The 15,169-nt window shown below is 43.6% G+C and overlaps 1 protein-coding gene across 1 annotated transcript in view; it reads right to left on the bottom strand.

Moving 5' to 3' along the window:
• CSGALNACT1 (chondroitin sulfate N-acetylgalactosaminyltransferase 1) overlaps nucleotides 1-3,160 on the bottom strand; it is a 326,446-nt gene extending 323,286 nt beyond the window's left edge. Inside the window, exon 1 of the mRNA XM_045779172.2 lies at nucleotides 3,035-3,160. The gene's annotated coding sequence lies outside the window, so the exon portion shown is untranslated. The remainder of the gene's footprint in view (nucleotides 1-3,034) is intronic.
• Nucleotides 3,161-15,169: the final 12,009 nt, after the last annotated feature.

Genomic DNA, 15,169 nt, shown 5'->3' on the forward strand with positions numbered 1-15,169 from the left:
AATTACATCTGACAAAAACACCAACACACCTTTGAATTGTTCAACAGTCTCAATGACTAACTTCATTCAAATTAGAATTTTGAAATAAGAAATCTTTTCAAAAACTCACAGAAGAAAAGTGCCTTTCAATGACGCATCTTGGAATGCAATAAAACATATTTCTTAAAGCTGGAATTTAACGTGGCCCTCTTTTAAGAAGAAAGAAAGAGAGAAAGAAAGGAAGAAAGGGACACCAGAAGCTTCTACTAGCAGGATAACATTCCTTGAGAAACACCTTTTATTATTGTTAGGACTACAAGTATCTATTTAGGAAATAGAGCAATTTTAAACACATTAAAAGATAAAAAAATAAGCTTCTCCAAAGACATACCTAAAAACTTGAAGCTACACTAACAAAATCATATATTTACTTCATTAGAAAGTTTTTTAAAAATCATATATTTGAATATAAGGATGTGCAAAGTAAAAAGCCCATCCTTAAATCTCCTTTAAACCTCTAAAGCGATTCTAAAATGGTACCAAATCCATCATTTAAGATGGCTTTCACTTATTTTTAGGCCTTTGGTAATGCTTTTCACACAGGGTTGCCCTTTTGTAATAAAGTATTCCATGTCAAGAACCGAGGAAGTTTAATTCCTTTGCTACCTTAAAGGACAGAATAATGGCAATAAATGCCAGCCCGGGGTGATACACTATGCAGAGGAGGCCCCTAGTGGTGGAGCTGCTGCTCCAACTTGGCTTTATACGTTTTCTAAGACTGCTTTATCACCAGGGCAAAATCAATAGGTAATAAAGTCTACCTAAGCTTTGTTTCTTTAATAACCTCTATTAGCCCTAATATATAGTAGGGCCATCATTTAGAATCCCAAGGTCCTTTCATCAGGACAATATATATATATATATATATATATATAACTTCACTACATTCTGCATCTCCTGAAGCCCGTACACGCTGCTAGGCACAGAGCTGGGCATGAAAACAGGGTACACAGGAGAGATGAGTGCCCTCACACAGCTTCCTTTTATTTCTCTTCAATGTAATCATGTTAAGGACAGAGCTAGAACGATATGAGGACTGGGAAGTACAATTCACCATCATATGCCCTTGTGATGGGTTCTTACCCACAGGAAAAACCTGAAAACCTGAAGTATTGCCCACCCCAGCCTCGAAGGGTCAGCTCCTCGCTTTCAATATATATGCAGGACAGCATCTGATGCTCTTCAACAAAAGGAGGTTGAGTGAATGCACGAATGGAAAATAAGATTGCACAGGATTTTTAAATTTAAAAAAAAATGTTGAAACATACCAGTGTTGGGGATTCTTGAAAATAAAGGAAGACAAAGGCAAGAGACAACATTTACGAAGTATTTAGTGTGCTCCAAACGCCGGGATAAGTTTCTAAATGCTATTTCATTCCGCCTAATACCTCCATAAGGTGAGGAATATTATTGGCATTTTACGAAATAGGAAACTACAGCTGGGAAAGGGTAAGTGACTTGCCCAAGGTTATACATTTGATAAACGGGAGAGGCTGCTTGGAGCCCAGGTACCTGGGATGGCAAAGCAAATGTTCCCTTTGCTGTAACTTGGTGAATCCCAAAGTTTGAGATTTTCCTTTGAACCCCATTAATACAGCTTGCAAGCAGACATATGAGATTTGGAACACAAAGATGAACAGAATTAAAGCATTTCGATTCTGTATAATTTAGAGAACGTATAGTATGGTAATTCGATGCAGAGGAATTATTAAATATTTATTGGGTAGGGGCCATCTCTTGCTTTCCAGGAACTGACATTCTTTGGGAACAAGATACAGGATCCCCTATCCTATTAAGCACTATTACACTTGTTCAAGGCACTATTTATGACTAAGGCTTTTTTTCCCCCCCTATATGCTTCTATTTCCAAGTTTGAAAGACTTTTCTCCTTCCAATTAGCAACATGACAGCACCACCCAGGGCTTATTAATGCTCACGGTGCAAGTAATACTACAATAATTATGACTACCTTGTATGAACAGTGTTAACAAAATCCAAGAAATCTGGGAGAATTAAATTTAAATTTCTAGTAAAAAGATGTGAGAGAGCAGTTAATTATCTTTATTGTCTAGACCTATCTAACGACATTTAAGTAAAAACTACTCCAAGACTGAAATCAGAGTAAGAGTAGAGTTTGCGAAATAACCACCCTCGCGTTTATTCGTGTTTCCCAAGCCTCATTGTTTCAGCATGTACAGTGCTGTGAAAATCTCTTCCGCTCCCACCGCTCTTTCTTTGCACATCGATGGAAAGATAACTTCAAAATCACCGACGTAGTGCAGGTGCAGGAAGTGTCGCGGAAACAACTTCGCCTTCTCTTTGTACCGCTTTCCTCCTCCTCCCGGCCCTTCAGAGCCCTCACCCCCAGACCATGCCCTCGAAAGGCTTCTCTCCACTGACAGCACAAAACACTTGCTCCGGATCGCGCCGACCCTCGGACACACTCCCCGCGGCCCCGCTCCAAGGCAGGCGAGCACGCTGCCCACCGGCCACCCTCGGCACGCCCCCTCCACCCTCTCCATCACGGCAAAAATAATACACCAATACCAGCAAAGTAGTCACGCGGGCACGTGTGAGGCTACTTTTTCAGTAGGTGTTCGAGAGAGCAATTAAACAGGCAAAGGCCACGAGAAGGGGTGGCGAAGCCAAAGTGGCCGAAGTGCGCAGCGGCCGCAGACCCTCCCCGGCGGCCAGCTCCGCGCCCTCGCGCGTCCACCTGAAGGCGCCGCGCCCTCCGCCGGGCCGAGCCGCCCCAGCCCCAGCCGCCGCCGCCGCCGCGCCGAGCCCCCTCCCCCGGCGGCGCCCGCAGCCCCCCGCGGCCGGCGGACGGCGGGAAGCCGGGCGCGGCACCGTCTCCCCGGCGGCACGAGCCGCCCCGGGGTCGCGGGCTGGGCAGCGCGAGGAAGCGGCGCGGGGCTGTGCGGACCCGCAAGCCGCACCGACGCCCCCGCGCGGCTCACCACACCCGGCGGCCCCGGGAGGGGACCCGACTCACCCCGAGGCGCCCTCCGGGCAGCACGGCCGGCCCCCGCTGCTCCCAACGCCGCCGAACTTTCCCTCCTGCGCGGCCGCCGCGGGCTCGGCTCCACCTCCCGCTCCGGCAGCCGCGGAGCCTCCAGGGACCCGGGGGGCGGGGAGCGGCGGCGGCGGCGGCGGCGGGCGGGCTGATCCTCGGCCAAGCCCCAGCGCCCCGCCGCCGGGTGGGAGCCCGTGGGCCGCGAGCCTGCGCTGCAGCCGGCGAGCGGGGGTCGCGCTTGGCCTCGCCCACCCGCTTCCCCAGCCGTCCCTCTGCAGTGCGTCCCTCTGCCCCGTCGGAGCGGGGCGCCCTGGAGGGAGCCTGTCCCCTCTCTGCAGGGGGCACGCCCGGAGACCGGGGGTCCCCTGCAGGTGACTGGCACTGAGGTCTGGAGAAGTTGAGGGAAGGGTCCGGGACACTGCGGCGCGGCCGGAACCCCAGGGGAGGGGTGGTCGGGTGTCTTTCCACAAGTTCGTGGTCCTTCCCCCTTTCTGGACAGAGTTCCCCAGACCCCTCCCTCTGTTTCCCTTGCCCTCCCTGGGCTGCCCTCCCCTCCATGGGCCGGCTGACTTACCAAAACTTTGTAAATTGGACTTAGGAGAATTAATCCTGTAGTCGGTGACTTTGCGGCCCTGGTCAGTTTATAACATCATCCGTAGAGAACCTTTATTGACAGGGAAGGTCAGAAACCCTGTGGCTCTGCGACCCCACCACTGTGGAGAAGTGATTCTGTAGGGACCCCTGATGGCCACTGCGACGCCTAGGAGGGGAAAGGGGAGAAGGACGGAAGTCAGCAAGTGGTCTATGGAGTCATAAAAGCCCCTCACGCAAACATACACACCCTCAGGGGCCACAGGGACCTTTTATTTGTAAGTGTTCCAGCACTTCTCTGGGGGGAGGGAGTTTGGGGGTATTATGTTCCCCAATTCTCACTATAATGGAGAAGACTCAGGAGGAATCAGCTGGAAGAGGTCATCTCGCCACTTACAGGTGCAACTTGCAGAGTCCCCCTGGTTGGGCCATAGAAGAACTAGAGCTAGAAGCCAATTCTAGGACTCCTGGTGCAGTGCTCCTTCCACCGCCTGACCAGCAGAAAGCTCAAAGCCTCATGTGGGACGTTTCCAGGCACCAGACTTTCTGTGGGCACAGGAGGCAATAGGCAGTCCTCAAGCAGCCAGCAAGCACTTATTTACCTGCAAGAAGCATCCCTGAAGCAAGCCTTGCTTCCTACCAGGACTCCCTAACACAGCAGGCTCATCCTTCTTCCAACCCATGCTGCCCTGGGACTTCAGGTGGCTCTGTACCCACCGCACCCCTGAGTGGGCTACTCACCCTTGTGACATAAGGCCCCCACAGCAACTCAACTGGGATTTCAGAAAGGAAAAGAATTCATTCTCAAATGAGTGAAAAATATAGTGTCTGTCTTGTTACTGCCCCCAAAATACTGCGAGGTTATGGCGGTCATAAATAAATGGCTAACTCAGCATCCATGTACATGTAATTGCAAGTCACTGGCCAAGCCTCCTCCATTCACTCTCACAGCAACCTGGTGAGGCAGGTCATAAGACAATCCCCAGTGTGCAGATGGAGGGGCCACATGGGGGTTCAGTTAGTGGTGAGCTGTGCAAAGTTCAGAGCCTGTACAATCAAGCACTCTGGGTGATCAAGTGACCACTTCAGAGCCTTTCCAGACGTCACGGACACATTTCCACACCTTATGTATTGATAGGGGGGTTGCTAAAGCATCTATTTTCTTTCCTCCTTTTCTTCCATCTCTCTGTTCAGTGATGTCCCCAGAATCTCTATATAATAGGGCTTAAGTGAGGAATCGGGCTTGGAAGATGGGCCAAAGACTTGAGGAAGGGCTGCTGTGCTGGCACACTCGTGGACTCAGAGTCTAGGTTCGCAGAGACTGGGCTGGGGAAGGTGGAAGAGGCAACATCATGGCTGCAACCGTCTCTATTCTTGTCATCTAGAAGAAAAAGGGAAATCACTTCAGGATTAATTACATTTCCTTTAGGGGCGCATGACATACTTGTAAAGGTACCTGAAGAGGTTTTCCAAATATATCAGTGCAGCAATGTACGTATAATATGTATCAGTATGTCTATATGTCAAAAGTCTTCAAGCCAAAGCTAGCTAAGCATTTGGTGCCTCTAGGTACCTCCTGACAATAATTAGTACATGAAAAAATAAGGTAGTTGAAAACATCTTCCCTAGAGAACTTTTATTGAGGTAGTTGAAAAGTGATAAAACTACAAAATTAAGAGCATAATGTGAGAAAAGATACATTTTTCTGGGGGCACCTGGGTGGCTCAGTCAGTTGGGTGTCTGACTCTTGATTTTGACTCAGGTTGTGATTTCAGGGTCATGGGATGGAGCCCCGGGTTGGGCTCCAAGCTCAGAGGAGAGTCTACTTAGGATTCTTCCTCTCCCTCTGCCTTTCTCCCCTCTCTTGGGCCCTCTCTCTCTCTCTCAAATAAATCTTAAAATTTTTTTTTAAATTTAAAAATACATTTTTCTGGAGGTACTAGAAAAGTAAATATTATTTCAATTACTATGTAGTAGATATTATTTGGATTATCCTTTTGGGGGCCACTATTACGAAGCAGGGTCAGTCAGTCAGCCCTAGTCTTCATTAGTAGAACCAGCAGTGAATGAGGGAAAAGGACAACCAGCTTGCCTTGCAGCTCCCGTTCTGTAATGACACCTTGAAGGATTGACACTGTTACCAGTAGGAGGATGGGTTCCTTTAAACTCCAAAGACCACAGGACCAGAATAAATAGGTTGAACGCCAGACCTAGATGTTAAAACCCAACTGTTAAGACTGAATTAAAAAAAGTTTTCTACATGGATTTTAGCTTTTAGCTGCAGGGTTCTTATATAAACATTTTCAGAAACATAATAATTTAGGAATCAGAACATGTTATCGGAATTTCCAAGCATATTATAAAGGCACTTCCACCTTCATAATGTGCTAGTAATGTGGTAACAATACAGAAATATAGAGAAAGTTCTGTCAATAAGTAAGGTTATGATACTGGACCGATTTTATCCCCTTGAGGGAAAAACTAGTCCATATAAAAATATATTCTAAAACAATACATAAGATGTCAAATGTGTACATTTATAAAATGCAAAATATATATATAATTATATTAATTTGTTATAAACATATACTCCATAAATATTAAATTTTAAGGGCAAAAGTATTTCGTAGTTCAAAGTCAGACTTAACCTTACCAGGATCCTTGAGAACCTTGACCCAGAGCCAACCAGGAGCTGAAGAGCAGTTGTAAAGCTTATTCATTAAAACTCAATTACTTTACTTTCTAAGAGAAGATCTCAGGCAGTCACTCAAGACATGTTGACTTTCCTTTAAACAGCTCTAGTAATCAGGGTTATCTGATTTCTTAGATCACAGCAAACGTGCTGTGTACTCAGGGGTAGCTCATTAGATGGCAGAGGTGTGTTGTACTCAGAGCATGAAGACCGGCCAGATGGCGCTACTGTGAGTGGTGAGTCATTGAGATAGGATCTAATTATATTCTAGAGTCTACTTCAGAAATCTTGAAAATATGCGATACAGTTCCAACTATGTTTTCATTTAAAATGAGTAAAATAAATAATGTGTGATGCAAAAAGGCAAATTTTGTTTTTCTAGAAAAGAAAAAAAATCCCACATGTTGAAGACCTCACTCCATAAACACTGTTACTCAAACACAGTGGGGCTCCATTAAAATTTGTTGACTGAATCAGGGATGATTTTCACTTCTTTTGCACGTTTTATGTTCACATCTTTAGATATACACCTCAAAATCAATGAGTTGGTTCATAATATTTTCAATCTTACACGCGCCATTATCCTCGGGGTCAGGGCAGGAACAGAGCTAGAAGAAGGTCTGCTCTCCTCAGGGCGCCCCTCCCAAGCTGTTTTCTCCAAATGCCAGTTCCCGGGGTTTTGCTGTCCCTAGTGTAACAGATCTCCCAGGAAAGCCGTCTAATACACCAGGTGCTTCACAGGTTGACTTTTCCACGCTCCTTCTGTGCACTCAGCATTGCCACTCCCCCATCTCTAGAAGAAAACAAAAGGGTTACAGCGGAAACTGCAGAAAAACCCAAGCAGGGAAGCACCAGAGATTCGGCCACATCTGGTCTACATCCGCCTCACATCAAATCCAGACACCTAAACACAGGGCAGCTCAAAACCGTGTCCTTTCTTTCTATGGTAGTTGCAAGAATTCACGCATGTGCAGACCAAGCTTAGGCAGGCCTTTCTTTCTGAAAGCCAGAAACACTCAAATATGTCCCTTGGATGACTCAAATCTCCATGGCTTTCACTACAGCTTGCATTTTTTAACCCTGACGGATAGACTATTTTCAATTATTATTGTGTTTCTTTCCAAGCATTATTAGCATCTTCAAAAAAAAAAAAGATAGGTCATTTAATGGGGCATCTGGCTGGCTCAGTCCATGGAAGGCGCAACTCTCGATCTCAGGGTGGTGAGTTGAAGCCTCACATTGGGTGTAGAGATTACTTAGAAAAATAAAAGCTTTATTAAAAAAATAGACCATTCATCATTTAGGTCAATATCTGCAAAGTCCTGTCTGACCTCCAGGCCTCAGTCTGTGCCCTTTCACTGCTACAAATACACATGGTGACAATACATTCCCTTAAGAAGAGTATATGTTTCAACAATACACACTGTTGTAAGAATCTCTATTGCAGACAGTAGAAATAGGATGTATAAAGAGGTACTCAGGGATATTAGAACAGCAGAGCTACTGTATAAAATATTAACACTGAACAGGAATATGGCCTGGCCACAGGAAGGGCAAGTACAGTTAAATCAATAGGTCCAAACATAAGAAATGCCTACGGGGGAAGCAACGAGTAGGATACCCAGCAGAAGTGAAAAAGACATAGAAAGGCAATGATGATGATGTGGAAAACAAGCTGTACCAACTTCAGAAACAAGAATATTTCCTTTTCTTTTAAAGATTTTATTTATTTATTTGAGAAAGAGCACAAGCAGGGGGGAAGGGAGAAGCAGGCTCCCAGCTGAGCAGAAAGCCCCACACAGGGCTGGATCCCAGGACCCTGGGATCATGATCTGAGATGAAGGCAGACGCTTAACCGACTGAGCCACCCAGGCGCCCCTCTTTGTCTTTTTTTCTCACATGTATCTCAAACCTGTGCACACAAGGGATTCATTTTATATGAGCACACACGTGTGCATCTGAGGACAAACTTTGCCTTCAAACCAGATGATACCGGTATCACTTCCCTTGCCGTATGAGATGTATTTGGCTTTACTGTAAACACAGCCAGAAAATGGTTTATTCAAGTCATTAGTCCTCCAATAACAGTAAGTGAGGCACTTAGTGTGTGCCAGGCACCATGGAAACTACAAAAATGATTAAGCCTAGCCCTTAACCTCAGGGAACCCAAAATCTAGTAGGAAAGACCAAACACAATATTACAAGAATTTGAAGGAGGGAAAGAGAGAGAGAGAGACCCCCAAGGTGCCCATGGATGGCTTCATGTTAGAAGTAGCTTTTCAGACAGATCTTGAACCTTGAAGAGGATTTTGACGGGCAGAGAAAATAGGAGAGAACCGAGGTAATGCCTGACCAGTGGAGCAGAGATGGGAAAGCACTGCGTATGTCCTGAAAATGGTGGTCCACAATGGCCAGAGCACAGGTGACATTTAGGGAGAAAGGTAAAAGCTTAAAAGTGGCTTGAGTCGAGATTATGGGGGACTTGGAATGCCAGATAAGGAATTTATCATATGAATTTTCGTGAGATGGGAATGTGTGTATGTGAGCAGACACTGTTAGTTACATCATCAGCAGGCTTTCCTGCTTGCTGGAAGAATTCGAATTATTCAGAGCCCACCACTGAGAAGTCCTGTGTGAGGCCCTAAAGGCAGGTCAGCTTGCCCCAGGCTCGGGGGGGAGGGGGTGAATTTTGGTTGGTTGAAGCCAGTGGGAAAATCAGTGTGAAAAATGGCTAAGCTTATGGCATCTGTGGGATAGCCCAGAAGGAAGGTCTGGCTATCAATCAGCAATAGCAATCTGGAACTCAGGAGAGGCTAAGACCAGAGATAATAGAGAGAATAGGGAGTCTTCCACAGACAAAATACAATCATCTACATGAAAATGAAAAGAACTACTAGTGAAAGTACAAAAAATGAAAGAAGATGCCGAAAGCACAATGCAGGGAAACATTAGAGTTAATGGGCCAAGAAAAGACGTTCTCTAAAGAAAACTGGGAAGGAGTGGTGACAAGGACAGAAGAACCAGGAGGTGTCTTTGGAGCCAGAGACCTTCAAGACGAGGGTGACGGTCACAAGCATAAAGTCCTATAGCACCTACGGGGTTTGTTAAGAAGTTACTTTAGCTGTAGATGAGCCATGATTATCATTTCAAAAACCCAACAGAAAAGGTATATTTACCCACAATGGGACAGCATCAGCTAACTGAATATTAAGTTTTCCTATTTTCTACTAGAATCATATAAAATCTGTGCGGTCACACTGACATTTTACAACGGACCCAAATCGCTTCGCTGTTGATGACTTTGTAGGACTTTCTAGGATGCGAATGGTGACCCTGTCACCGTGCACAGAGTATCCAGCATATCATCAACCTTGGTCTTGAAAACAATAGCCAGAAAGCAGGAACAGTGCCTAAGTGCCTACATGTTCACTTGTCCTGTTTAGCATTACAACCATATCAGTAATTCAAGCAATAGGGTAAATTTATTATATCCCTTTGATAATGGTGTATCTTTGGTTCAAATAGGGACGGACCAGAGAAGAAATTTTTAAAAATAATAATAACGTGACTACCAATAGAAAAATCACTTTTGTTATAGGATCTCAAGACCTTTACTCTGCAGACCCAGCCATATTTAACCCCGAGTTTGTCCTAAACAAATATGGCCTCACCATATTTAGGATCCATGGCCCCAGTAAGGAGCAAGGGGTGCCATTGGACTTGCTGCCCTCAGTCTGTGTCCACTGCGAGCATCTGCCTGCCATCAGCTGCACCCCCGCCCCGAGCATCTTCCTTTCCCGGGCAGTATTAAGGATTGGGCTTGGTTGTCCGGAGATGTAAGTTCTCCTCTGAGAACAACCTATGCTCCAAAGCCTGTGTATCCAACCTGGGCCCTGATCCCTTCTTGGTTTGGTTTTTTGTTGGTTTCTTTTTTCAGTTTCACTTCCTCCACCTGCAATACTCTTCCTTAATGGAAGAATCCTGCTCCAACCCTGACAACTCCAGCGAAATTAAGCTTAGATCTCTGCACCTGAGAAATAGTACCATCTCTGCACCCAAACTCCTGCTGTCCACTCCCACCCCCTCTTACAGGTACAGCAACATCATTCAGACCAACGTCTGCTGGATGCCTTTGGGCACTGCGGGGGGACTGTTACTCTACTCTCAGAAGGACCAATTCTTCTATCTGTTCAAATAACAACGACAACAACAATATTACTATTGTTCAGATTTTGGTTTTTATCATATTCCAGGCAGTGCTCTAAGCCATATATCTATTTATATACTGGCCACATCCCATGAGGAACCTGAAACTTAGGTTCTGTGATTTTCCTAAGGTCACACTGCTAGTAAGCCAGGGGGTCAGAATTCACACCCAGACCAGCTTCCTTTCCCCATGATACATCCCTGGCTCCTGTCTAGAAAACTAATACCATCTTTCAAAACATCATAGACAGGGCAAAAATAATAAAATAGATTCTTTGTGGTGGAAAAGTTGGGAGCCACTCATTTCTCTAACACTCCCCTCTGAGAACATGGTAAATCTAGAATTGGGATCTTAGCTCACCTGACTCTAAGCCCAGTGCTCCTCGGCTACGTTCTTTGTGTTCCTAACATTTGAAATAATAACTGATTAGAGTTATCAGGCGTGTGACAAAGTATTATGATGGAAAGTTAAACAAGATTTGAACTCATGGATCTGCTTTCTCAGTCATTTGCTTTATTCTTTAGTCACATGATACCGTGTCTTGTACTCTGAGGTGACAATCAACGTCACTGATGTATTCTCAATTCATTAAGCCAACAGATGGAGTCAGACTAAAGTGTTTACCTAACAAAATAAAGGAGACTTTTTGTTTCTTTTCCTTGTCACAGAACAGATACTTCTCGTTCCTAATTTTTTTTTTCTAGCATCTTGGAAGACTACCAGTGCCAGGATCTATAAACAGTGCTTCCCTCCAGATAGATCTTTTATCTTGATTGGGCAGAGAGCGATAAACAGCTCCCTCACTGATAAAGAGCTTTTGAAGACGTTTACTGTATATACCTTCTGCTGTGCGCTGGAGAACCATGCCCAGGAATGAGGGGGAAAGGCTGCTTACAGCTGTATGTACAGAACTATTTTTTCTGTCATAGAGTGATCACAGATAAAATAAGAAAGCAAATCATTTGACAATACCACCTTGCAGTTGAATTTCATCAAAAGAGAACTGGGCATTTGACCATTAACTCTTGGGGTGTTCGCATATGTCGCCTCTTCCTGTGGGGAAGGAAGAGGCTGTAAGAGCCAACTTCCTGGGTAGTCTCTCTCAACCTGGAGCTCGCATCACCACCGGCAAGGCTCATCCACTTCCAAGCCGGCCACCAAGCAACCTGCTCTGAGAAAAATTGGGAAGTAACGCCACATTTTGAAGCGATTAAGAAGCCGCCACACTTACACAGGCAAGTGTTTCCTAGTCAGGGTTCCCTGTGGTCCCCTCCTCACAGAAGCCTCCTGCTTCAGTGAAGTTCTAGTTACACGTCACAGGACATTAACCATGGCCGTGCCATTTTAGATGGGGGGGGGGGGGTTGTAAAGCCTATTGGTATCATAATAGCATACCTAGTCTTACTTCTTGGATTGTCTTTCTCCAAAGGGACCACTCAGAGCCAGATAAATCAAGGGGACAGCCAGGCAGCTTTTTAGAGTAACAATCCATAAGAGGAGACAAACATATCACCAAAATAAATCAGAACCATAGCCCCAGTTAGCCTGAGTAAAATGTAATTGGTCTCAGTGGTCCTGAAATAGACAACATCCTGGAATGGGAAAATAAACACCATGCACACCCGTGCGCGCACGCACACACACACACACACACACACACACAATTTATCTCTTGAGTATTTTGTCAATGCCTATGTGCTTAATAGCAACTACTTGCCTTCAGCTGGTTTTCTGAAATCAAGTAATACATGGCATAATGTTTACTGAAGTTAGTGAGTTTATTATCTAAAATTTTAAACCTTTTAACATACCTCTTAAGATGTTCTCTGGTTCAGAAAATCACAAAAGGAAATAGAAGTGCAAACAAGAACTATAGAAAAATGGAAAATAAATTCAAACAAATTTATCATCAACCAATGACGTAAATTCAATAAATGACTCTAACGTTGTACAAAGTGCGTTGCTGTACCCTAGTTTCTTCCCGCTCCCACTAACTAAAGACTAATCCTTTAAAGAATGTAATCTGAGTTGTGTTGCATTACTGGCTCACTCGGAGTGCTCACATAAAAATCTTGACCCAATGTCAGAACCACTCATGTGTTTTCACCATCAAACAAAAAGGAAAAAAAATGGCCTCTGACACTTCAGAAAACAGTTTGTCAGTTTCTTTAAAAATTACACACATATCATCCATGTGATCCAACCATTTCACTCCTAGGTATTTACCCAAAAGAAAAAGAAATGCAGGGTGCCTGCGTGACTTAGTCGGTTAAGCATCTGTTTCTTGATTTCAGCTCGTGGTCATGATCTCAGGGTCCTGGGCTCCCCGTCCAGTGGACAGTCTGCTTCTCCTTCTCCCTCTCCCCCTCCCCCCATTTGTGTGCATGCTCTGTCTCTCCCCCTCTTAAGAAATTTAAATTTAAATTAAAAAAATGTCAAATTCCACTTGTTTATTAAAAACAGAAAAAGGAAAAAAGAAAAGGAAATGCCTGTCCAAACAAAATTAATACACAAATATTCATAGCAGCATTATTTTTAATAGGCAAAAGCTGAAAACAACCCAAATGTCCATCAAGAGTTGAATGAATAAAAATTATGGTTTTTCCCCCATTCTCAGGTTATAAAGAAATTCATTCATATTTCTTCTAAAAAAAAGAAGAAATTGTGGCATATCCATACAACAGAATACTACTCAGAATAAAGAAGAACTATTCACTCAACAACATAGATAAATCTCAAAACAGTTATGCCTAGTGAAAGAAGCCAGACCGAAAAAAAGTATATAGTGTTTCATTTCATTTATATAAAATTCTAGAAAATGCAAACCAATCTCCAGTGACAGAAAGAAGAGTGGTGGTTGCTTGAGTATGGGGTGGACAGAAAGGGGTAGAGGGAAGAATTACCAAAGGACATGAGAAAACTTTTGGGGGTGATAGGTATGTTCACAATCTTGATTACAGTAATAGTTTTCTCAAAACTTGGTAATGTCAAAACTTAGCAAATCGTACACTCCAAATACGTGTTGTTTATTGTATATTAATTTATGAAAATTTTTAAATAGGCCTCTGTATTCGAAAGAACACATTTTGTATCTTGCTTTCAGTTAATAATCAGGAAAAACTTTTGGAGACTAATTAAATGATCCTGATTTTTTTTGTTCAATGGCTAAAACATTGGTTCTCCAAATTTAGTAGACATAAGAATACCTGAGACGTTCCTTTAAATGTAGAGTCTTGTGTTCCAGACAGAGGTGTGCTGGAAAATATTTAAAAACTAGCTCTCCAAAAACACAAAAAACAAAACAAGATAGTCATTTGATGCATACATCATAATATATCTCGCCGATAAAATAGATTGTGATACACAATTTACAGATAACATATTCAACGTTTTTAAATTTTGTTTTTGTAAATTTCATGGTTTAATTCATTCTTACAGAGCACTTTGGTTGATTTTTGCCAAACTCTATCTAAGGCCAGCCCATGGTTGCAGTTGACGAACGAGTGAATGAATATTAGTTAATATTTCCATTTACATGAATGAAGAGAAGTGAAGTGAAATATCATTTATGGATAATGTGAGAGATTTCTTTGCTGAATTGCATAACAGTTTTTTAATATTTCCTCATATTTTGTACTATTTATGACGGCCACAGACACGACACGCTTAAATTTAATCTGCATTAACATATTCTCCAGCACTTTCTGAAGTCTAGACAATAAACAAAACAACAACTCTGGTTGCTGAGTGAAATTGCTAATTTCCAGGGTATAAATGTCCCACATGGTGAATTTCAAGCTACCACTGAACATGCAGTTGAGGAGAGATGTCTGCCGCACACCATTATAGAGTATTTCCACCACACAGAGACGATGGACGTAACCTCCAGAGCACAGATAACGGTACAGTGTAGTAAAGTCTGTAGAAAACCAGTTCTGAATATTTATTGCCTTTGTTTTTAATATAATTTACTTAATTGTAGGGGCGCCTGGGTGGCACAGTCATTAAGCGTCTGCCTTCGGCTCAGGGCATGATCCTGGAGTCCTGGGATCGAGCCCCACGTCAGGCTCCTCCGCTGGGAGCCTGCTTCTTCCTCTCCCACTCCCCCTGCCTGTGCTCCCTCTCTCGCTGGCTGTCTCTCTGTCAAGTAAATTAATAAAATCTTTTTAAAAAAATTTACTTAATTGTAAGCTTATGTAATTTAATTTTTAATGATTTTTAGTAACTTTAAAATCCCTAAAAATTTAATAGTTGGTTCTAAAGAGCCAGTATAAATTGGCTCCAGCAAACCACTGGCTCCAGCTCAGCCCTAAAGAATTAGATCCTCTGGGACTAAGGGCTCAGGAATTTGCATTTTTAATATTTCCCAAGTGATTCTGATGCAAGAGATTGATAGAGAATCTAATTGCATTTTTTTTTCTTTTTAGCTGGTGAGTAGGTAATCTTCATCGGCAACACGTTAAGGGAAAGAATACAGGATTACAAGGAGCACTGAAGTTCCAGGTCTAGTTCTGCCACTAATTATATGGCCTTGGGCAAATCACTAACCCTCTAAATTTCCGAATCTAATGAGGAGGGAGTGGGACCAAGAAAGGATTGGTAGATGTAATTTTAAAAAGATTTA

Source organism: Ursus americanus, chromosome 27 (assembly GCF_024610735.1).
Source record: "Ursus americanus isolate L20-20 chromosome 27, mUrsAme1.1.p, whole genome shotgun sequence".
Taxonomy (NCBI): domain Eukaryota; kingdom Metazoa; phylum Chordata; class Mammalia; order Carnivora; family Ursidae; genus Ursus; species Ursus americanus.